Consider the following 23,820-nt stretch of genomic DNA (forward strand, 5'->3'; position numbering starts at 1 on the left):
TAAAGAGGTGTCTTGTTAGAATTATAAATATGATATTTGGACACGGATTACGTAGGGCGGCCCGGAACCATGGCAATCATTGGATTAGACTAATGTTGCTGGTGGAAAAATTGAACAAGTTTTAGCAATTATTTGCAATTAAAATAAGTGATTAAACAACCATAAGATATACAAGTTGATTATGCAAATCGATTGGGAAATCAATATTGTTCAAAATAATATTTAACGTCGACATCTTATTAACATCAACTTTAGAAAATTCGTTATCATCTACCATCAACTTCTTATTATAATTAAGGTTAACTTCAAAATACAATATTTAACATCAACTTCTTATATATTAATGACACAAATAGCTGTCGGAGGAATCAGAACCAAAAATGAAAAGTAAAAAAAAATAATTTAATGATGCTCTGTCAATAGTTTGGCAGAAGAACCATAATAAATAAAAAATAAATAATTTTTTTTAAAATAAATTAATAAAAAAACTATTTACTAAACTAAATAATTTTGGACACGTAAAATGTGGAGGAAAGAAGAAAACGTCATAGTAAGTGAAGATTTGTAGAAAACTTTACTCTGAGTGACGTGTTGATACTATTCACACAGAAAATGTCATTGGTACTGACGTTTTCTATTCATCAACAAAAAGCAACAAATGTCACTACCAGTGACATTTTCTGTTCATCAACAAAAAACAACACAAAACGTCACTGGTACTGACGTTTTGTGTTTGAATTTGACTCCTCGTTACCTCTGAAACATCTTCCAATTGTACACTCTCCAAATGTCATATGAAAAGTGTGTGTTTCTGGTCTCCATCTCTCAACTAATGCTGAAATTAATTGGTGGTCAATAGGAAAGTATGAGATTTCTGCCACTCTCAGCATCCCTGCTCGTGCAAGATACAATCTTAATTCGTCGGGAATTGACCCATCTCTATGATCACTTTTGGTAGCTCTTCTAATACGAAGAACTTTATCAGCCTCACCATTCCATATGTGCTCAAACACGTGAATTGATTGCATAGTCAGTAAAAAATCATCAATGGGTCCCGAATTAACTATTTTACGAGGCATTCTGAAATTATACAAAATCAAGAAATACGTACATAAAATTTAAATAATAAATACCCTAAATCCCTAAATAACGAATAATCAATTAAATCCTAAACAAAATAATCTTATACTACTACATCAATATTATATAATTAAAATCACACAAACAAAAATTATTAAACTTAATTTCGTATAATTTAAATTTTATAACACAAAAAAGAAATGGTAAAACACCTAATTTGGTCCCTTATCATAACTAATAGTTTCAATTTCTGGTTGGCGTTCTAGAACGGCCCGTACTGAATCCAGAACGACCAGTTTTGAAATCAGAACGACCCGTTCTGACTCACTCGTTGTGTATTACATTTGCATCTGGAACGAGGCGTTTCAGTTACAAAATTAACACACAACGACTAGGATCAGAACGACCCATTCTGATTTCAGAACGGCTCATTCCAGGTTCATTACAGAACGACAATGAAAAAGGAAAGGGAAATATTGTTATTGTGCATTAAAAAATTTCAATTTTAACACTTCATAAATTTTTTTCACACATACTCAATTTTAATCATCAACATATTTTTCACATGTACAAATTTTTAACTTATAAATTACAAAATATACATGAAAATAACAACATATAATTCTTTCAAAAATTTAAAAATTACCTCTTTTCTTCTCTTCCTTTCTCCTTCTCCTTCTCTTCACTTCTCCTTCACACCTTCTCTCCGCGGTTCCTTTTTCTTTCTCTTGTCTCTCTTCTCTCTCTTCCCTTACTTCCTTTTCTTGTTTCAAAACACTACTCTCACATGTTATTTAAAGGGAAGAAGCGAGCTCAGAGTAGGGAAGAAGTGATACAGAAAATGTCACCTCCACTTACATTTTCTGTACTAAAGACATCTACTCTCTGCTGACATTTTTTCTTTACACTTTTCTACAGAAAACGTCACCCTATGTGACGCCTTCCATTCAAATGTACACAGATTCTGATTCCTCTGAACTGATTCCTCTGAAAAAACTAAACTGATTCCTTTAGCATGAACAGTGTAGAAAACGTCACCCTGTGTGACGCCTTCCATTCAAACATTTTTTTGCCCAGATTCTGATTCCTCTGAAAAAACTGAACTGATTCCCCTGAAAAATTTGCAGCATGAACAGTGTAGAAAATGTCACCTTGCGTGACGCCTTCCATTCAAACATTTTCGTACGCGAAATCTACATGATTCTTGCATGAACAGTGTAACCTCCTGAAGTCGTCACCTTTCCTGCGTTTTCTTCACTCTCTCTCACTCCTACGTGTAAAAAAAATTAGTTTGATAATTAGTTTTTTTTAATTTATTTTACAAATTTTAATTTTTATTTATTTATAATGGTCAAAATGCCCAATAGTTTTGATATCTTGATTTTGGTAAACATATTAATTATATTATATATTTTGATTGAATATTTTCAAAAGAGAATATTTTCATATAATATTATTGAGATAAGTAAAGACTTTTTTATTAAAAATAATGAAGTATAGGTCAAAATATAAGGCGTGCCTAACCAAACATAAAAAGATGAGAAAAAAAAATATAATAACAATGTAAAACATTATAATATAATTAATTATTCAATCACAAACTCTTATTTATATCAAATTTATTGACTTTCACAAACTTATCTTAAAAGTGGTAGCTATAATAATTTTTTTACTCTACACTACTGCAATAGATAACTTTTAAACCCTAAAAGGATTACTAGATATACCACCCATGAGCTTAAAAGGAAAATCTCACCTAACCCAGTCAAAAAAAAACACCAATCCGACTTCATAGAAGTGCTGAAATGAATCTAAACATAATGAAGACTAAATATATCCTTTAAAACCCCTCACAATAGAGATATATACTACCTGTTTTGAGATAAAAAATTTCGTAAGCATTTATAATATATATATATATAGAGAGAGAGAACGTAAATTTTTTAAAATTTAAAATTAGTTTGTATGTAAATTAATTTGCAGAAATTATTTGATGATAATATTTTCAAAACTTATTTTTAACTTATTATCTTATATATGGAGAAAAAAATTTCCTTAATTTTTATTATTTTTTTTCTGTAAATATTTATTGAAAATTTTATTCAGATAAGTCCTAAATGATAAAAAATAAAAAATAAATTAAACTTAAATATGGTACTACATGTACTATCAATACTATTCTCCCATCAAAATTGGAATCAAGATTGAACAAACCTACATTATGAAGCACATGTTTAATGATGTGACTCAATTCCTTAGAGATCTAGAGTATGATGTCAAGCATATGTATTTTTTGGTAAAGATGTCAAGCATATGTATGATAATGGGTAGGAGGGCCGTAATGGTAATAGTCCCCATCCTCTGCCTCTGGACAAAATTATGTCCCATACTTATTTATTATTTATCAGCAGATATTTATTAATTTACAAATATATCTTCAAAAGTAATATGTTGCTTCGGTATGGGAGGAGGATACAAACAAGCCATGACAAATCTCAGCACATGGTGTAGGTGGCAGAACCAGAAGTGTCTTCGTCTCTACGTGGTAATCCGAGGCACTATTATATGGTGGGAAATGGAATAACATATTGTCTCTGGTGGCACATAATTGTGAGGATGTAATGTTTCACGTCCTAATAAACGAGCAACCAAATGCTATATTACGTGATTTTAGGCACCTTATTGATGCAGTGGTTGTACGTTGGTTTGACATGTGTTCTCAATGCACTACAACACAAATGATATTTAGTAATATTTGAAAAATGTTACTTAATTATGTATAAATATTGCTAATTTATTTTAGCAACATATTATCAAATGTTGTATATAGTTCATGTTGCTAAAGACTTTTAGTAACATTTTTGCATAATTAGGTAATATTTTTTAAATGTTATCAAAATAGTATTTTTGTAACATTTTAATGATGTTGCCAAGATTTTGTTAATCTTATAAAATAATAATTAATTTTAATTTAAATGTTACTATCAATTATTATATTTCTATGTCTCCTAAATTTCTAGGAATTCTTTAAGATTTTAGAGAAAGACATTTTTAGTTAGTCACCATTAATTATATATACAATATAAAATTTCATTTATCTTAAATATAACTATATGAGTATATATACTCTTTATGAGTCATTAATCTATTCGATGTGGGACTTTAATTATGAGTTATAATTAGATATAAGAGAAATATACTTTTTTTACTCGATGTGGGACTGATTTTAGAAGCAATTATAGTAATATTTTTTAAAAAAATGTTGCAAAATAACTTATGTAAATTTTTTTTACTCAATATGAGACTTTGATTTTGAAAACAATTGGAAAGAATATTATTGAAATACAAAATGTTACTCTATCTATAATGACATTTTTAAAAAAAAATGTTACAAAATAACATATTTATATAATATACAGTAACATTTTAATAAATGTAAACAAGAAAATGTTGCTAAATGATTAAAATCTAGTAGTGATGGCTCATATTCTCGATAAGTATAATTTTACAAAAAGAAAGGTGGAGGTGTATTTTGCTTCTTCTTAGTTAGCTGGACTTTACTTTATAGAGACTATTGTAATTTAATCTTTTCTTTATTAATTGTTTCATATATCTAATGTAAAAGGGTTCAAGTATTTTTTTGTACCTTTTTATTTTAATTATATTAACTATTTGCTGTTAATTTTTTTTTATAAATATATATATATTATCATCCCTAATCATGCATTTCCATTTTTATTTGTTGTCAAATGGTCGAAGGGGTGGTTTGGGCATTTCAAGCAATGGATCTGCTGGATGACTAGGCAGCCTAATCTCTCCTTCACTGTCTGATCATCTTCCGATATAAAATGAGGAGAAGGTCTGTTTGGCCCAATTATTAAGTAGTTGGAAAAAGTAACGATAATTATATATAGTAGATTCCACATCAATATAGTAGTCGTATTAACTTGTACAGCGACACAAGTACCGTTAAATTTTGTTTTTGAAGGCACTGGATGAATAAAACTCCTCACCAAAACCTTTTTTTTTTGAACGGCTAAGAAAATTTTCATTAAAAAGATACCAGTGGTACCAAAAGAGAAATAAAATAGTATACAACATAACTAAACATACCAGTCTCGTGAAAGGAATAATTATGTCAAGGAAACTACATACCAAACATGTAGATTATTTTAGTGAATATACCTAGACATGCATAAACCAGGATTATAGCACCATTGTGAAAAAGTATACCGGAATGTCTTTGTAAATGATGACAGCCACCTCCAACTGTAAACCTGAATCTCGTTCACCAATCTTTCAAAAGATAAGCTATTATCATTGAACCTGTAACGATTCCTTGTCCTCCACACTGTCCAAGTAGTTGCCAACCATATGGAACGCCAATATACAACCTGTTCGTAGTGTTGAATTGGTCCAGGAATGAAGTTGAAATGATCCAAAATGTTGCTAGGTAGGGGGGCAGGACAGCTAATCCAATTGAGACAAACTTTCCATACCTTGTCCACCACCGGGCAGGTACAGAACAAATGATAATCAGATTCAATATCCTTCTTACAAAATACACATAATGCATCACTATGTGAGAGGACAATTCTCCTCCTAGCCAGATTATCCACCGTCGGGAGACCCCTACTCATCATTCGCCACACAAAAATTTTGGCTTTTGGTGGTGCTGGGATCGACCAGATACAATTAGGTACATCATTATAAGATCCTGCTATAGTTTCAGAGGTGATAGCATGATAAGCATACCTTACTGTATAACTTCCAGACGGTTCACTCTGCCACCCCCATGAATCATCCTGTTCCGGCCTAAGACTATACTTTGTAAGTTGTTGCAATAATTGTTGCTCCAATGATTTCTCCCATTCAAACCTTTCTCGTCTCCAATGTAGCTTCCAAGTCCAACTGTTGTTCGTCCAAGAACCCATATCCTGAACAAGACTATTTTGCTTCTCAGAAATGTTGAATAACCTCGGAAAAACCTTTGCTAGGCAGACTGTTCCCATCCAACTATCTAGCCAAAATCTAACTCTAGATCCTGAACCAATTTTCCACTTAAGTTGCCTTTCAAACCAATTGTCTTGTTCTATACCACCGCATACCAAAAGAAGATCCCTCCACCATATGGAATCACTTCGAGAACTACTTTGAGCACAAAGATTTGTGCCACCTCCATATCTCGAATATAATACCCTAGCCCATAATGAATGTCTTTGATGAAAAATTGACCACCTCCACTTTGCTAGCAAAGCCATATTAAACCTGGTAATATTTTTAACTCCCAATCCCCCCATCTTCTTTGGTAAAGTGATCCTATCCCAGCTTATCCAGCAGATTTTTCTTTGATCTTCCTTACAACCCCATAAAAAGTTTCTTTGTAGACGAACGATTTGTTTGCTGACCTTAACAGGCATTCTGAAGAAGGAAAGAAATAATAATGGTAGGGAAGTTAAGACCGAGTTAATTAAGCACAGTCTACCTGCCATTGATAAGACCTTGCACTTCCAAGAAGATAACTTTTTTTGAATTTTGATAACAATAGGTCTCCATGTCTCAAACTTTCTTGGATTGGCACCAATGGGAATCCCAAGATATGTAAAAGGAAAGGATAGAAGTGAGCAATTCAATAATTGGGCAAAACCTTCCTCCATAGTAGAATCAATTCCCATAGCTCCGAACTTGCTCTTACAAAAGTTGACTTTCAAACCTGAAACCATCTCAAAGCATCTCATCATACTTTTAATTGCCATTACATTCTCTAATTTAGCCTCACCAATAAACATGGTATCATCAACATATTGGATAATACTGATAGGAACCTGTTGAGATCCAACTTTCACATCACAAAATCTCTTTTGACTAACTGCTTCCCTCATCATTCCCGTTAATCCTTCAGCTACAATTGTGAAAAGGAATGGAGACAATGGATCACCTTGTTTAAGCCCCTTTTTGACACCGAATTCCTCTGAAGGACTACCATTCACAAGTACAGATACTCTGGATGACATGAGACATTCACTTATCCAACTAATCCAAAGGGTATTGAAACCAAGACGTCTTAGCATATACAGAAGATATGTCCAACACACTGAATCATATGCCTTTTCATAATCCACTTTAAAAAATATAGTTGGTTTATTAAGTCTTTTAGCCTCATCCACAACTTCATTTACAACCAATGCACTATGAAGAATATTTCTACCCCCAATAAAGGCACTTTGCCTCTCATCAATAACACTTGGCAAGACACACTTCAATCTATTTGCAAGGACCTTTGATAATATCTTGTACATACAACCTACTAGAGAAATAGGCCTATAATGACTGAGGCATTGAGGATCATTTCTCTTTGGGATTAGAGTGATGAATGTAGAGTTTGATCCCCTGGGTAATTTTCCATTATTGTGAAATTCTCTGATAAAACGACAGATATCCCCACTCAATGTATCCCAGAATTCCTTTATGAATCTAAAACTAAAACCATCAGGACCTGGACACTTGGAACTGCCACATTCCCATACTGCTGACTTAATCTCCACTTCCGTGAAAGGAGCAATAAGCAAGTTATTTTGTTCTGAGGATATGACCTTGAAACGGACACCATCTAGTACAGGTCTATGTTGGTACTGTTCTTGGAATCTTTGTTTGAAAAATTGTCTTACATGGTCTTTGACCACCATGGTTTCATCTGACCACACCCCATTTATAAATAACCCCTTCAGTTCATTCTTTCTCCTTCTCCAGTTGATCATTAAGTGAAAAAACTTAGTATTCATGTCTCCCTCCTTGAGCCACGAAACCCTTGATTTTTGAGCTAGAATCGATTCATTTCTAATAGCCACCTCCCAAAACTTATTTTGAAGTTCTAGTCGATCCGACCGTTCAGTTTCATTCAATCCTGTTTCCTCTTCCTTCTTATCCAGACTACTAAGAATATTCACAATCCTTTTCTGTGACGACACTGGATCCTCAAACTTGACAGAATTCCATTCTCTTAACTTTTGTTTGAGAAGTTTAAGTTTCTCTTTCAATACGTAGGCCCCCCATCCATGAACACACAATTCCTTCCATGTATCAACAACAAATTTTTTGAAAGAAGGGTCTTGAAACCAGTGATCGAGCGAGCGAAAAGGTTTCGGTCCCCAGTCTGAATTTGAAACTTGTAGTTTAATTGGACAGTGATCTGAAATGCATCTATCCATGATCATTTGTATACTACCTGGCCATGCTAAGAACCATTCCCTGGAGACCAAAATCCTGTCTAGCCTGCTCCTTACTGTACCATTTGTCTTGTACCAAGAAAACCGTCTCCCTACAATCGGTAGATCCTCAACTTCCATCTTCTCAATGAAATCATTAAATGCACGCATATCAGATTGACTACAATTCATTCGTCCCATACTCACTCTCTCTGTTTCGCAGCGTATACTGTTGAAATCTCCCACCACACACCAAAGATTGACTGAACTAAGTCTTCTTTTATCTTTTATCTCTTCCCAAACTCCCATACGTGGAACTCTTTGACATGGCGCGTAAACATTAACAATATTCAACCTTAACCCATTATCTTTCCACACCCCTTCCAATCCAAGATAAGATACACCTTCAAAGTGTTGAGATACCTGGAATTTGTCTCCATTCCATAGACATAACAATCCACCCGCAGTATTAATCGCTGGCACAACTCTCCATTCGCAATTTCCATCCCCCCATAGTACTTTACACAATCTTTCATCAATGTCTTCCTTTTTTGTTTCTTGTATACACACTATCTGAGCATCTTCTTCTACTATCAGCTTCCTGATAACCCTCCACTTAACCTTACCTCCCATCCCCCTGACATTAAAAGATATCAGCTTCATGGATCACCGTCAAGATTCCCATTCCTATTTTGATTTATTAGTTCTTGTCTCTCTTTTTTATCTCTCTCCTCTAAATCCATCAATGTTTTGATAATCTGTTCTTCTTCCCCATTGAACGTGATACCAATTTGTTTCCCCATTTCCCAAATCCTTTTGGCCTCCGCAAAATCATTCTTCATCCAAAACAGCCTATTGCAATTATTTATATCCCCATCCGAAATAGAATTACATAGTGATGATACTGCATTCCTCACTTTACTCCTTGCCGCTTTCCGGTTGCGATGATGTTCCTTGGATCGTATTTCATTTTGTGGTAGAATGTCATCCTTGATCCCTCCCTCTCCACTCTCCTTCTGTGATTTATTTATTCCACTTTTTGATATTGAAGGATTGAATTTTGAACCCCCTATAATTGATGTTTCTGCTTGTGTATTCAACATTTTGATGGAGTCAACATTATTAGTCTCCGTAACATATTCCTCTGCTTGACTAATCCTATCATCATTATCAGACTTTCCAGATTCACCTTCACAAATATCCTGATTATTCACTATGACTTGTCTGAAACTTGATTCTCCAAGCTCAAATGTAGATGGAGCACGAGGAAACACACCATTGAACACTTCTTCACGTAAGTTCGACACCCCAATAGGCCCATATGTTTTTTCCACCACAAATTCATCACTGTCTTCCTCATTCTCTGATAACTCATCCTTCTCAGTTACACTGTCTTCTGAACATTCTGCTGATGATGATATCTTATTTACCTCTCTTTCACTACCTATCGATGACATGAGTGAGCTTTGATTGCACCACAACCTGCATTTGCATTGACTAGCTACACTTGCATTTTCTTCATGAATACGAACCTTAGTGACCATGTCATTGATCTTCACCGAGAAATGTGAATCCACCAAATTGAAGGAGGATGTTTTGATTAACAGCCTTGCAGCATCCAGTCTAGAAAAGGTGTTTATCTGATCGTCCATCGCAACTAAGGTGCCCATCGTCGCTATGACTTTTGAGAAGCACTCATAACTCCATAAATGAATAGGAACACCATTACACTTCACCCATACCAACCTATTACCAGGAAGTAAGTTTGGTTCCCACTTTTGAATAGAGTGAAAGAAAGACCAGACGTCAAGTTGATCGTTCAAAACCTCCTCATTCACCCCAGAAATTAAGACCATATCATCTCCCATATACCGAACTTTTGCTTGTTCTCTTCCACAAAGGATCCTAGCTTCTTGTATTTTGTCGAATAAAGTTAAATCCTTCAGTCTACCCACCCAACACTCCTTAATCCACTCTGAATTTACATATTCAGGTACATTGATATGTATTCCATTCCACTGTTCAGGATTAGACGAATGTTTAACTCTCCATACTTGAGAAATTTTTCCTCTATCACTTCCTCTTACAATTTGAGCATAAGATTTCCTCTTATCATCTCCTACTGGTAATTCCTTCCCATTCAATCCCCTATTGTCAATCTTAGATGAAACCTTCCTTGTGTCCTTGTGTGAAATCATTGAGTTCCTTGTTGTCATACCGTTGTCCATGCCGTCGTCCAGCAGTTCTACTCCGTTGATATTCCATATCGCTTCAGACTTTTCTTTTTTTTTTTTTTTTTTTTTTGAGCGTTGAAATCGGCTCTGAACCTACCTCCCGACTGCCATGCCAAGGGAAGCTGGATCTACAAGGATCGGAACCGAGGGAAGCTGGATCTACATGGATCGGGACCGAGGGAAAGCTAGATCGGAGCCGAGGGAAGCTGGATCTACAAGGATCGGGACCGAGGGAAACGGTGGGTGCCTAGTATGCTGGAGGAGATTTTGTTGCTGGTGCCGGTGGAGATTTTGTTGCTGGTGGAGATTTTGAAGGAGGAGGAGGAGGCGGCGACGCTGAGGGAGGCGTGGGAGGAGCGAGAGAGCACTTCAGCTTAGGTTCTGGGATTTTGCACATCCAACTCGGAAAGTGCACGCCGTGCTGCTATTCTCTGCTAATGGTATGTGACAAAGAAAGTGTGCTTCAATGATATCTTGTGCTGCTATTCTCTGCTAATGGTATGTGACAAAGAAAGTGTGCTTCAATGATATCTTTATCATTTTCGTACTTTAGTGCTATTTTTTTGGCTAGTAGTAACCATGGAAAGGAATGGAGAAGAATTAATCCGTAGTTCGGTTTCTCAGTTAATCTAGGTAGCTGTCCTCACCAAAACCTTAGTTGCATATGTCAAGGATGATCTGATGAAAGTGAATGAAACCATAGTATATATATATGAAATTGGGTCCCCTTGTTTTTCCATCAATTTCCTTTTCTCACTTAAAGCTATGACTTTTGCTTTTATGGGACCTTCAATTTATTTCCATTATATTGACCATATTACCTGTTAGCTTTTAACGACTAAATTAACTAATGAGAATATAGCCCCACTTTTACAACTAGATGGTATTTTAGTGTTAACAAAAATGTATTCAAAAGAGTCCAGTAGATAATGTGTTACTAACATTTTTTATTAGAAGTGTTTATAAGAGATGAATGTCAAAATGAATCAAGAAGATATTAGAGATTTAAAAGATAACTTAAATTGATATTAATTAAGGATTAAAACCTAACTTTGAATTTAGATAAATTATTTAAAAAATAAAGGAACAAAAGTTGTCGGTCTTAAAAAGAGGGACTTAACAGTAGGGAAGCTGGATTTAAATAATTTTTTTACAATAAATTTAATTTGACGATCTTGAATTTTCTCAAGTAAATTAATTTTACACTAAAAGAGATAATTTTTGCATGACAACTTATTTATGTAGCTTAAAAACGGACATCTAAGTTGTGACTAATTAATTAAAGATCTTGATCAGTAAATATTTAAATTAAAATATTTTTATAGCTAATTTATTTTTATATTAATGGTCTTGTGCAAAGTAATTGAAAGGAGAAATTCACTAAAAGCGACTATTTAAGGTTTTAGTAAAAATTAATTATTAACCAAATTAAGTCAATGATCACTAATAAAATAATTATAAAAAAATAAAGTTAATATAGGCACAACACCTTATTAATTTCGTTGTTTAAAATAGGACAATACGTTGAAGCAATTTGATAATTTTGTGTTGATTTTAAGTATTTTTTTTAAAAAAATAATTAATTTCATGCTAAAAATGTTAATATATTTTTTATCTACGCCAAAAGTGTTAATTTAAGTATATGATTCTATTACTCCCTTATCTGACTTGGAACATTTAACTTTTGTGAGCTTGGTAATCGCAATCTTGACCTTTTCTTTTAATTAATTTAATTAACTTATAATTTTATTTTATTTTTTGTATGACGGTGTAACTTTGATTTTTCTATTACACCAAAGGATATATAGTGTGTTAAGGAAACTGATTGAACTAAATTAAATTTTATTATTTTTATTTTTATTATTCAATAATTCCTTTAAGAAAAATATTTTAAAACATTCTAATAATTACATAATTAGGGATATTGTTTGATTAAATTTTTGTCCTTTCTTATGTATAATAAAATAATGCAGGAGGAAAATTAGAGTAAATAGTATGCACAATAATCTTATATTCATTATTCTTGTGGAGTCAAGGTTTCATAATAAGGATCAAAAGCAGCCCCAAATTAAAAACTATCTTTCAAAGAAAAAATTATCCTAAAACCTAATTAAATTCCATTCTTACAATTAAAAATTTATCGTGACATCTGAAGCTGCAAGAGCCAATATATAAGTCCAATTCGAAACTTCTAACTTCCAATTCCAGTCCAATTGGGCTATCCTATTAACTAAGCCGAATCAATCTAAATACGTCATTATATAACACTTATTAAACTAGACAGCAACGATTATAATAAATAATTTACAAGATAAAGAAAATTAAAAGGGAAAAGATGGAGAGAAGAAAAAGGTCTCGCTGGTTGCGCCTGATATGAATATTATCTAAATACGTCATTGTGTAAACACTTCAGAGCGTATCTTTGTTTTGTTACTAGGAGTTTGGACGTTGTTTTTCCTTAAATATGCTCTCAGTTCTTCGCTATATAGTTAAGGAAAAAAAACTTTATAAACTTTGTTTAAACCACCTCCACTGTCTCAAACATATCATGTAAACACTACAAGAAAATTGTTATATTAGCATATACTTTATAGTAACAAAATATTTGTTATTAAAAATTATTTTTACTCACAAAATTGATACAATATATATTGGTATATTGTCAAAAAAAAATGTGTGAATATAAGTTATAGTGACACATAAAATATATTATTAAATCTTATTCAAAATTAATATTGAAATTCTATATAATTATATATATGTCAAATATATATATATATATATATATATATATATTATATTAATAATAACACTTTTTATATGTCACTATATGTAATATTTCTTGTAATGAGACTTATTTCGTTTTATTCTTGTTAAAGTAAAATAAATTAGTGATGTTAAATGTTAAATTAGTGTCAAAGAGTGTAATATATATTGTTGGGGGAGTTGAAGACGGAAGAGCACTCTATACAATGAGTGGTAATAAATCATATAAGTGAGTTTGACACTATATTATAACCCAAAACTTTAAAGTATTAAGTTGATGAATTTTTTCCACTTATATATTACTTAACATATTCAACTGTATTCAATGTGAGACTATTTTTCACACTTAAATATCTACTTATTAACCATTACAAGCTTTTTTTATGAAGTGTCACTATTATTGATCCTTCAATCCGTTGCACATTGGTATCCTAGGATAACTCCGAGTCTTGAATGGATGTACAATAAAATTTAGTCATTTTTTTAACAAATATATGTTTAATTATTTATTGTTTATGGATTTAAAAATTAAAATTATATATAATATTCAAATAATTATGATGTCATTTTTTTTTTCAATTCGTCTAGAGTAAAAATAAATAAATAAATAAAAATAAAAACTCGAGATTGGCCCTAACCATGAGCAAGTCATTAGGTAGCTTATGATGAGAATAATGAAATACTAAGAACTGTCAACAAACTCTTACATTTAGTTAGTTGGATTTTTTTTAAATATGTAGATTTCAATTTTTATCAAATAAGGCTTTGTCAGACAGACAAACCTACTTTAATAATTTTTAAATCTCTAAAAAAATAGAATTCAACCCTCAATCGAAAATTATCTTTAGTTAAATGTACAAAAAAAAGAAAAGAAAAAAAAAAAGTGAACAACAAATGACATCGATAAATATTGAAGGAACAAAAACAAATTAAACTAGGTAAACGTTATTTATTACATTGATAATCAAGCAAATGAAAGCACACAGACACAACAACAAACGACAATATTTGACACAATTCACACATATTCAGCATTTTATGAAGGACGAATCGTCTTTATACCGACAATTCACTCTTCCTTCTCATATTTATTCATGCTTGCTAGTATGTAGCACTATGGTACTACATCTTTATTTCGAAGTTATAATAAAGAGAAAACTTATATACAATTCATTAAGTGTAGTCGGTCTTATATTCTTTAATGAGAATTAGAGTTTAACTTTGATAATATTCGTGAATGTATATTAACGAAATTTATATTAATTGCAAATATATATTATCAAAGATAAAACTTTAATTTTAATTAAAAAATATCACTAACTATACTTAAGAAACTGTATTTAAGTTTTTAGAATATATGAGGTAGCTAGCCTCTCCTACGGGCGTTTGAAGCATATGGGATCCAAAAGTAGCGAATAAATGTAATCTTTTAGCAATTCTCCATTTGTGTATTTATCTTGATGGTTTTCATATGAAACTTCTGACATACGTGCCAAATCCACTATACACTCAATCTGACTCTGGAATATTATTTAACTTGATACACTCTTCATTTATAACCTTCCAACATTCCTCAACATCATTGTGAATAAGGGAATAGGCTTCTGCTTGTGAAATGCCATATTGCTTCATACAACATTCAACAGCTGAGGCAACATGCACCCTTTGTTGCTCAAACTATTAATCAAAACAAATGAAAAAAATTTAACTTGGGATGTAACATTTATCAATAATTACTAATTAAGCCAAATATATATCTTCTGCTTTGAAGAATAAATAATTATAGGTGAAAATATAGATGTCAAATCAAATTTTCATTTTCAATAAAAAAATTAATTAATTAATACCTTATGAGAACCCATGTCATCCAAGACTCTGCCAATAATTGATACAGCTTCAATGATTTTTGGATCATTGAAAATCCAATTGAACACATCTTCTGTTGCAGACTCTCCAAGTCCAACAAATGATGTAATGAAAAGAGAGAAACAAGAAGTCAAAATTCCATTAACTTTATATTCATCATATGTTGGGATGTAACCTTCGTGGCACCATTTTGCTTCAACCATGTAGCCTTTCACCAAATTAAAAACCTACAAGTAAAATAACCAATATATTGATATATAAGATAAACTAAATCATGTAAAGAAGTATTAAAGTAATAAAATAGAATTGTAATTATCATACAGCTTGTTTAAAATGTGGCACCACAAAGCTTGATTTTCCACTCTCAGTTGTCGCCAATTCTATTTCATCACCCAATTCTACAATTGTATTAAATACTACTTTCATACAATATGGAAGAGATTCTATGGGATCAATATTCCATCTGAAATTGTAAACAAGGAGAATTATTGACCAAAATAAATTTAAGTATGGAATCATCTAATAAAAATTTATCATGTTATTTTTAAAGTCCTTTAATCATTAAATATATAATATAAGCTATAATTTGTGAAGCATGTCAACCTTCGAATTGCTTCTGTGAAAAGTTCGAGTTCTTGAACAGTGTCATAAGCATCATAAGTATCATCTAGAAGACAAACAACAGCAATCAATTTTCCCACAAACATTCTGGCATTGGTATATTCAGGTTTGTAAGACATGCCCAACGACCAAAGATAGCCTTCAACCAATCTATCTCTAGCATAAGGGACCTGTCTCTCAAAATTTGAGTTTTTCCACCACCTATAAAAATACACCTTAAAAATTTAGATATACTTCATTCTTTATTATTTAACATCTTTAGAATAATAATGTATTTTGATATATAAATGTTGTCACTAGAGAGAGAAATTATAAGTAAGAAACTTACTTGGTAATGCTACCAATTTCTTTTTGATGCATTTTTTGAAGAATATTGAAATCTAGTTTGGCAAAGGCTAACAAAGTTTCATTATGGGAAGAATCTTGTTCATAGACAACCATGTGATACCTTGCCTCAAACCTAGGTACACTCTTGTTTAAAGGTTGCGCTAAGCAGTGCTTGATTTGGATAGCAAGAGATGGACTCACTTGGTTGGCCAAGGACTTGAGTTGAGTCTTGGCGAAGTCAAGTGCTTCTTCCAATATATCATCTTCATGAGTTCGTAGATGTGCAGCTTCATACAAGCTACACAACTCTTGAATATCATTGGTGAGAGTTTCACTGAAGTTTCCTTGCTCATTTTTTAATTTATGAAATACACCTACCCAATTAATAGATATATAAGATGTAATAGTTATTTGATAAACTTTGAGTTTCAAAATATAACTTATAGACTTATATAGTATAATTTTCCTTATCTATGTGAGTAACAAAGTTGTATACGTACTTGACGAAATTTCATATTTTTGTTGCCTCAGCAAACGAAAGAGGAGAGCAAGAGTCTGATGATCACCAACTTCACCAATTGTTTTACTTTTTTTAAAAGTTTCATAAACTAGTTCCAATGTTTGGTTGATTTCTGGTTGAAAATGATAGGATACACCGAAACGCTGGAGCAAGTCAATTAAATTTAATTTTTGTATGATACTTGAATTGTTTGATGATTTAAACATCATTTTCACATCCTCCTTTAGTATTTGAGCTCGATGTCTCTCATTGTCACTAACTTCCTGCAAATATGGTTGCAATCGGTTAATATTTATAGAGCATTTAATAAAGTTTTGAATTTGCATTGAAACTATTGTGATTAAAATAAACTGTACTGAATACATGTTTCTTTTGTTATTTTTGCCAAAAACACTTGTCCATGCGAGACATAAATTGCAGGTATGTACGATGGATTCTACACAATGCGCACTGTCTCTTTCTCATTGGCTTTTCTCCTCTATTACTTCCCTCTAGTAAAATAATAAGATAATTGGTTCAAATAACACTTAACCTATAGAACTTGTTCATATTCTTTATATTCACATCTTTAACTAAACATAACTCTAATTATATCATTCAACTCTAAAGGATTTGCACTCATTGATTAAAAAACTAATTAAACATAAAAATATTTAATTTGTTGTAAATGAAATATATTTAGGTAATAACAATAAACGATAAAAATAAGAAAATAAACTATATGGATTAAAAATATGATGCATGCGTATTATTATTTCTATATATACATCTCAAAAGATTAAAAAAAAAAGAATCAGAAATATTTAAAGTTATAATTTGTAATAAAATCGATTGTGTAGCATAAAATTGAAAAAATGGTAAGTAAATAATGAAAAGTGTGCAATAAAGTTTATAGTTTAAGTATTATTTAGACTAATTATCTTGTTATTTTATCAAATGCTTTATTGTTTTATTTTTGAAGATTTTCATTCGGAAGTTGAAGTCCATTCAAATTCCAAACTCTGCAGATTACACTCGGCTAATTAATGACGACTGAGCTTTATATAATATATTTTCTATTCCATATTTCTACTTTTGCATGGGAGATAGCTAAATATTACAGATAGTAATTAATATATCTATTCGATATATAATTAAATATAATTTTAGTGTTGATTTTGAATGAAATTTAAAAATATATTTTGTGTGTCATTATCACTTATACATATATTTTTTAATAATATATATAAACATATATTATATTTATTGTGTGGGTAAAAATAATTTTTAGTAACACGTACATATTGTATCATTATAAAATGTATATTATTATATGACAATTTTCTTATAATATATGTACATTAACTAGACTAATTTAAGATTAAAATATAATGCAATATTTCATTAAAACTCAAAGTATAATACTTGCATATCTAAATATAAATATAAATGAGACAATTGAACATGCATGAAGGGTGTAAAGTAATTTTACAGGATAATTTAATAACAATCTATTATATAATGAGTTTATTCATTTTATAATTATTAATTTAGAAGTTATAACAATAAATTATAATTGATTAACGATATAAAAGTTGACATTAAGCATGCATGCACGTTGATTATGTTATATAAATGTAATACCAGTGGTGCTGCATCATATTGAAGGAAAATATTCCCCCAAATATCTGGAGGAAAATAATTCGCTTCTAGAGCTTTCTTTCTTCTTATGGAATAGATGATGGTTTGTGATGGAGGTGTGTCTCTACCTGGGACTAAATATAATGCGCGGCAGCACCATGTGATGCAATTCATTAGAATAATGTTTCTTCACAAATTTAGCAATTATATGCAATTTAAATAAGGCCCCTGCAAATAAATTATTCTCTGAAAATTGTCTGGGAAACCAATATTCTTCAAAATAATACTTACCATCAACTTCAATATCATCATCAACTTTGAAATACAAAATCTACAATCAACTGCGTTTTAACTTCAACTTCGAAATACAATATTTAACATCAAATTCAAAGATTTCGTGATTTTGTGATGCTTTCTCGATAGTTTTAATATCGTAATCTAGGTAAACACGTTATAAATAAGATGTTATATTAATTAAGAGATATTTTGTAGGATTTTCATTTTAAAATTATATTAAAAGATATTCTAATAATTGTTATTGAGTTTATCAAACTTCATTAATTTTGAAATATTAATGAAGTGATATAAACTTCATATCACTCTACATGTGTATATCAAATTTTATTAAAATTAAACAACAACTTGAAGGTAATCAAAGTGTTCATATTTTGTTATATTTTAAATATATATATATATATATATATATATATAATTTTAGAGTAAAAAACTTTCAATCTAACGGTTAGATTTATAAAATTCATATTTAATATAAAGTTATTAAACGGTATAATACTTAATAAAAAATTATACCGATGTCTTTTAAACTCTCCTCTATATATATTATCTATTATGTAATTAAAAGTAACTTTAATGATAACTATAAAGTATATGTTATAACAAATTTTTTATAATGTATCTTACTCTCACCATTAAATGGAGACAATTTTTAATGGTGACAATTTTATATCGATTAAAATTACCATTTTTACATCATGATCGTAAAACTTATGATATTCTTGTCAATTTAAAAAGGCTAGCAATTTAGCATCAGTCTATAATTAATGTAGAAAAAGAGTTTTTACATGAATTATCACTACAACCTAGAAAGTCTCACTTTCTATGTTAATTTTTTTTTTATGAGAAAAAAAGTTTTATTAAAGAAGTTGATAAAGGTTTCAAGATATATGTAACCCTTACATAACTTGAGATTAATTAGAAAAAAGTAGAGAAATCACACTTATCATTTTTTTTTGAAATAGCAAAATAAAATTTTAATTATATGGTACTAGGGGTGCCAACACCCTATGTACAAGATACTTGATTAGAAGTAATATAGCCCAGATGATTACACTACTGATAACTAAGAAGAGAAGAATAAAGATGATTTAAGCCCACAAGTGTTGTGCAGCGTCTAGCTCATTACAAAACAAAAGACTAATTGCATTTGTGGCCATGTGACTACGTTAATTTAAGTCGTTCTCCCTTGTCCCCTGTCGAACCTCCCTCGACATCTACCTCATTGTGTTTCCTGCTTGTTGCTTGTCTTACCCCTAGGATCACATCCTTTGTTACCCAAATGAAGTTAGGCACGTGCCAGGGTCAGCCTCCCATTGTATATAGCTGAAGGTGAAATCCTTGTCCATTTTTAGCCAAGACCATGTCGTATATTTGATTTTCTATTGAAGTTGCTCAATGTCCAATCTTTCTTGTCTAAAAATGATGTTATTTCTAACCAATCAAATGTTATATACGACTGCGCACCACAAGATTTTCCAGCCTTTTGTTGCTTTTCCAAAAGAGATCGAGCACGACAGCTGCATGAAATGTTGTTCGGTATTTGAATGTAGTACAATAGATAAATTTGCCCACCCATAGCATGCTTTCCAGAGTATGTCGATTGTGTTGAATACAAAGAACAAGTGGTGGCTTATTTCTTGAGTCCCCTTGTAGAGCCTGCATAGTTGATCCTCAAAAGAAACCCCAATAATTCTTTTTTATCAGATTATCAACAGTTGGCATTCCATTTTGATGTAATCTCCAGATTAGAGTTGCTTCCTTAGGCGGGATTTTTAGCTTCCATAACTACTTGAGAACCGGTATCTCATCTCTTCCGTATTTCCATGATAGTTTTTCCTTGTAAGTTGAATTGACAGTGTATTTCTCATCCTGTCCTGGATCCCACACCCAGAAGTCTTGATGCATATTATTGAGTAAAACTTCTTGAAGTAATGATTCCAGTTCTTGTAGTTGAGTATTGTCCCTTCGTAGCCATCTTCTTCTCCACTTGAGACCCCAGATCCATAGTGCTCCGCTCCATGTCCCCATGTTTTTAATTGTCTAGTGATTCTGTAACGAGTTCACATACAACCTTGGGAATTTATCCGCTAGGGATATGTTACCTAGCCACTTGTCCTCCCAAAACCTGATCCTTTCCACATCCAACAACTTCCAAGTCATCATATTGTCAAACCATTGTTGCTCAATGTTTGACCCACATACCCGCCTTAGATCTTTCCACCAATATGAATGACTCCTTTTATCCTCACCTTCCACTAAGTTCCTCCAACCTCCATATTTCAATTCTAATAATTTTCCCCATAGGCTATTGGAGTCATGGAAAAGATTCCATCTCCACTTCCCCAGTAATGATTCATTGAACAGGACAATGTCTTTGATGCCTAGCCCCCCTTGATTTTTGCTTTGGCATACCCTATCCCAGCTTATCCACTACAAGAAAATTCGGTATTTCAGACGGCAAAAATCCGTGGGAAATGCCCAAAATCCGTGGGTAATGAGGCATTTCTGACGGATTACCGACGGACACTAATCCGTCGGTAAATTGGTCGTCTGAAATTTACCCACGGATTTATCCGTGGGTAACTTTTCCACGGATTTTCCCACGGATTTATCCGTGGGTAATTTCCCACGTATAAATCCGTGGGAAATTACTCGAAAATTATAATTTTTTTTAATTTTAATAAATTTATTAATGTAACAACCCTCATATTTGACCTCTCAAGGGTTCTATTTCACGATATTTCATTGTTTAGTGTGTTTTATCCTTACTTGTGCAATTTCTGAGAAATTTCCCAGAAGGTCACCCATCCATGTACTACTCCAGGTCAAGCACGCTTAACTGTGAAGTTCTTATGAGTAAGCTACCGAAATGTATATGTATGTTATCAATATAACTTGTACAAATTAATTCATTTAAGTCATTCTCAAATATACAATCTCATATTTGTACTATAATAATAATATATAATAATTTTATATTACGAATAATAATAATTAATAATAATAATATATTTAATTATTATTTATTTATATGTACTTACTTTTATAATTAACGTCTACTTATTTTTATTTAAAATTATAATTTAAATTATTTAATTTTATAATTTATAATGATAATATAATTTAAAAAATTATAAATATTTATTTAATACATACTTATAAATTAAATTTTAATATTTTAAATAAATTATTAATTAATTTAATATATTTATTTACCTTAAATCAAACATATAAAATTCAAAAAATGTATTTATCCTTGTTTCTTTTTCTAATTATAAACTAATAATAAAATATTAACTTAAAATCTTATCTAATTATATATAATATTCTCATATCAAATTTAAAATCAGATATTAGTTATACAAAAATATTAAGATCATATAGTAAAACCAGATATTAATTATACAAAAATATTAAGATCATATAGTAAATTGTCAATAAGATTTTAGTTAAATAATTTAAAATAATTAATGTTTCAATTATATTGTTAATTCACAAATAATTTATTCCAAAACTAATTAATTTTTTATATTAATTATTAGTAAAATTTAGTAACTTTTAATTTAACAATTAATTAGATCGATAAAATTCAACACACGCCATGAGTTACTGTGCGGAATAACTTTACCAAAGAGTTATTTTATAAGTTATCTTAAATCAAACATATAAAATTCAAAAAATGTATTTATCCTTGTTTTATTTTTTAATTATCAACTATTAATAAAATACTAACTTAAAATCTTATCTAATAATATCATAATATTTTCATATCAAATTTAAAACCAGTTCTTACATTTTCGACAAATATAAATTTGTCTGAAATATTTCATCAATAATATAGCCTTTCCTACAAAAAATTTTCTCATCGAAAATATAAATTTTTCAACATATTTAATTTTGTTTTATAAGAAATCATCTTCGATTAATATAACATTTTGTATATATGATTTAAGAGTAAAATATTTTTAATTTAACGGTTGAATTTACAAAATTCACATTTAATATAAAGTTATACGTCATCTTGTAACTGATTTTGTCTAAAAAATAATAGATAATCATACCCTTAAATGATTTTTATTTTATATATTCTAATTTTATTTGTAGTAATATGATTATATATTTAAATAATTTAATTTTAATAATTTTTTAAGTATATTTTTGTCTTTTCACTTAAAATATTTGAATTTCCATATTTTAATTTGAATTATTTTTTAAGTATATTTTTGTCTTTTTGTCTTAAATTTTTGAATTTCTATATTGTAATTTAAATAATTTCTTATTTCTATTATTTATTAATTCTTTTCTTTTTAAATGTTTTATAACATTATTAAAATTTTATAATTTTAATCTCTCTAATTTTATCTTACTTTTTATTTTATAAATATAATTTAGATTATTCATTTTATAATTAAATTAATTTTTTTAAATTTTTTATGAGTTTACATTCTAAGAATGTATTGAAACTCTTCAATTTTGAATTTAAAAAAAAATAATTTTTCACAGAATTTCCCACGGATTTTCCACGGATTTATCCGTGGGTAATTTCCCACGGACTAATCCGTGGGTAATTTCCTACGGACTTGTCCGTGGGTAATTTCCCACGGATTTTCCCACGGATAAATCCGTGGGAAATTACCCACGGATTAGTCCGTGGGAAATTACCCACGGATAATGTAACACCCCAATTTTCAAAAAGGTTATTATTATTATTATTATTAGATGGTATTTGGTCATAATTATTTTAATAATTATAGAGGAATATTATTTTTTACGTTTTAAATAATTATTATTTTGGACAATTATTTTGTACGTATTAAAAGTATTTTTATTAGCATTTTTAAATAAATATTTATATGTTTTAAGAGAAGGTTGATTTTATATGATATTTTGTTATTGAAATTATATTATTATATTTAGGGTCAGAAATATATTATTATTATAGAGAAAAAATATTTTATAATATACATGTATTTATTTTATTTAATTATTTTGAGGAAAATTAGAAGTGGGTTAGAAGAGAAGGAAAATGGGTTGGGTTGACCCAGTCCAATGGATTAATTTTAAGAAAGGAGTCAGGTCGTGTTAACCCTATCTGCCTCATTTGCGTTCTGAAGGGTTAGGGAAAAAAAGAGGAGAAACAAAGAGCTCTAAGGAAGAGTACTCAGGAACGATCTTAGATCACACCAAGACCATTCATCTTCTGCTCATCCAGGTACGGGGGATGAGTTTCTTCATATGTGAATATAGGGGTGTTCGGGTAGTGAGGGCAATCCCTAAGTCCCTC

General features: G+C 30.6%; 1 pseudogene across 1 annotated transcript in view; it reads right to left on the reverse strand.

Annotated features, from left to right (window-relative positions):
- Positions 1–14,195: 14,195 nt before the first annotated feature.
- The window catches only part of LOC145949240 (putative terpene synthase 2), a 37,567-nt pseudogene continuing 27,942 nt past the window's right edge, over positions 14,196–23,820 (reverse strand). The window contains exons 2-7 of the transcript XR_014430291.1: positions 16,600–16,882; positions 16,101–16,473; positions 15,755–15,973; positions 15,473–15,614; positions 15,133–15,378; positions 14,196–14,962 (exon numbers count right to left, since the gene is read on the reverse strand). The product of XR_014430291.1 is annotated as a putative terpene synthase 2 (transcript). The remainder of the gene's footprint in view (positions 14,963–15,132; positions 15,379–15,472; positions 15,615–15,754; positions 15,974–16,100; positions 16,474–16,599; positions 16,883–23,820) is intronic.

Source organism: Cajanus cajan, chromosome 10, assembly GCF_000230855.2.
Source record: "Cajanus cajan strain Asha chromosome 10, NIPB_CcT2T_4, whole genome shotgun sequence".
Classification (NCBI taxonomy): Eukaryota; Viridiplantae; Streptophyta; class Magnoliopsida; order Fabales; family Fabaceae; genus Cajanus; species Cajanus cajan.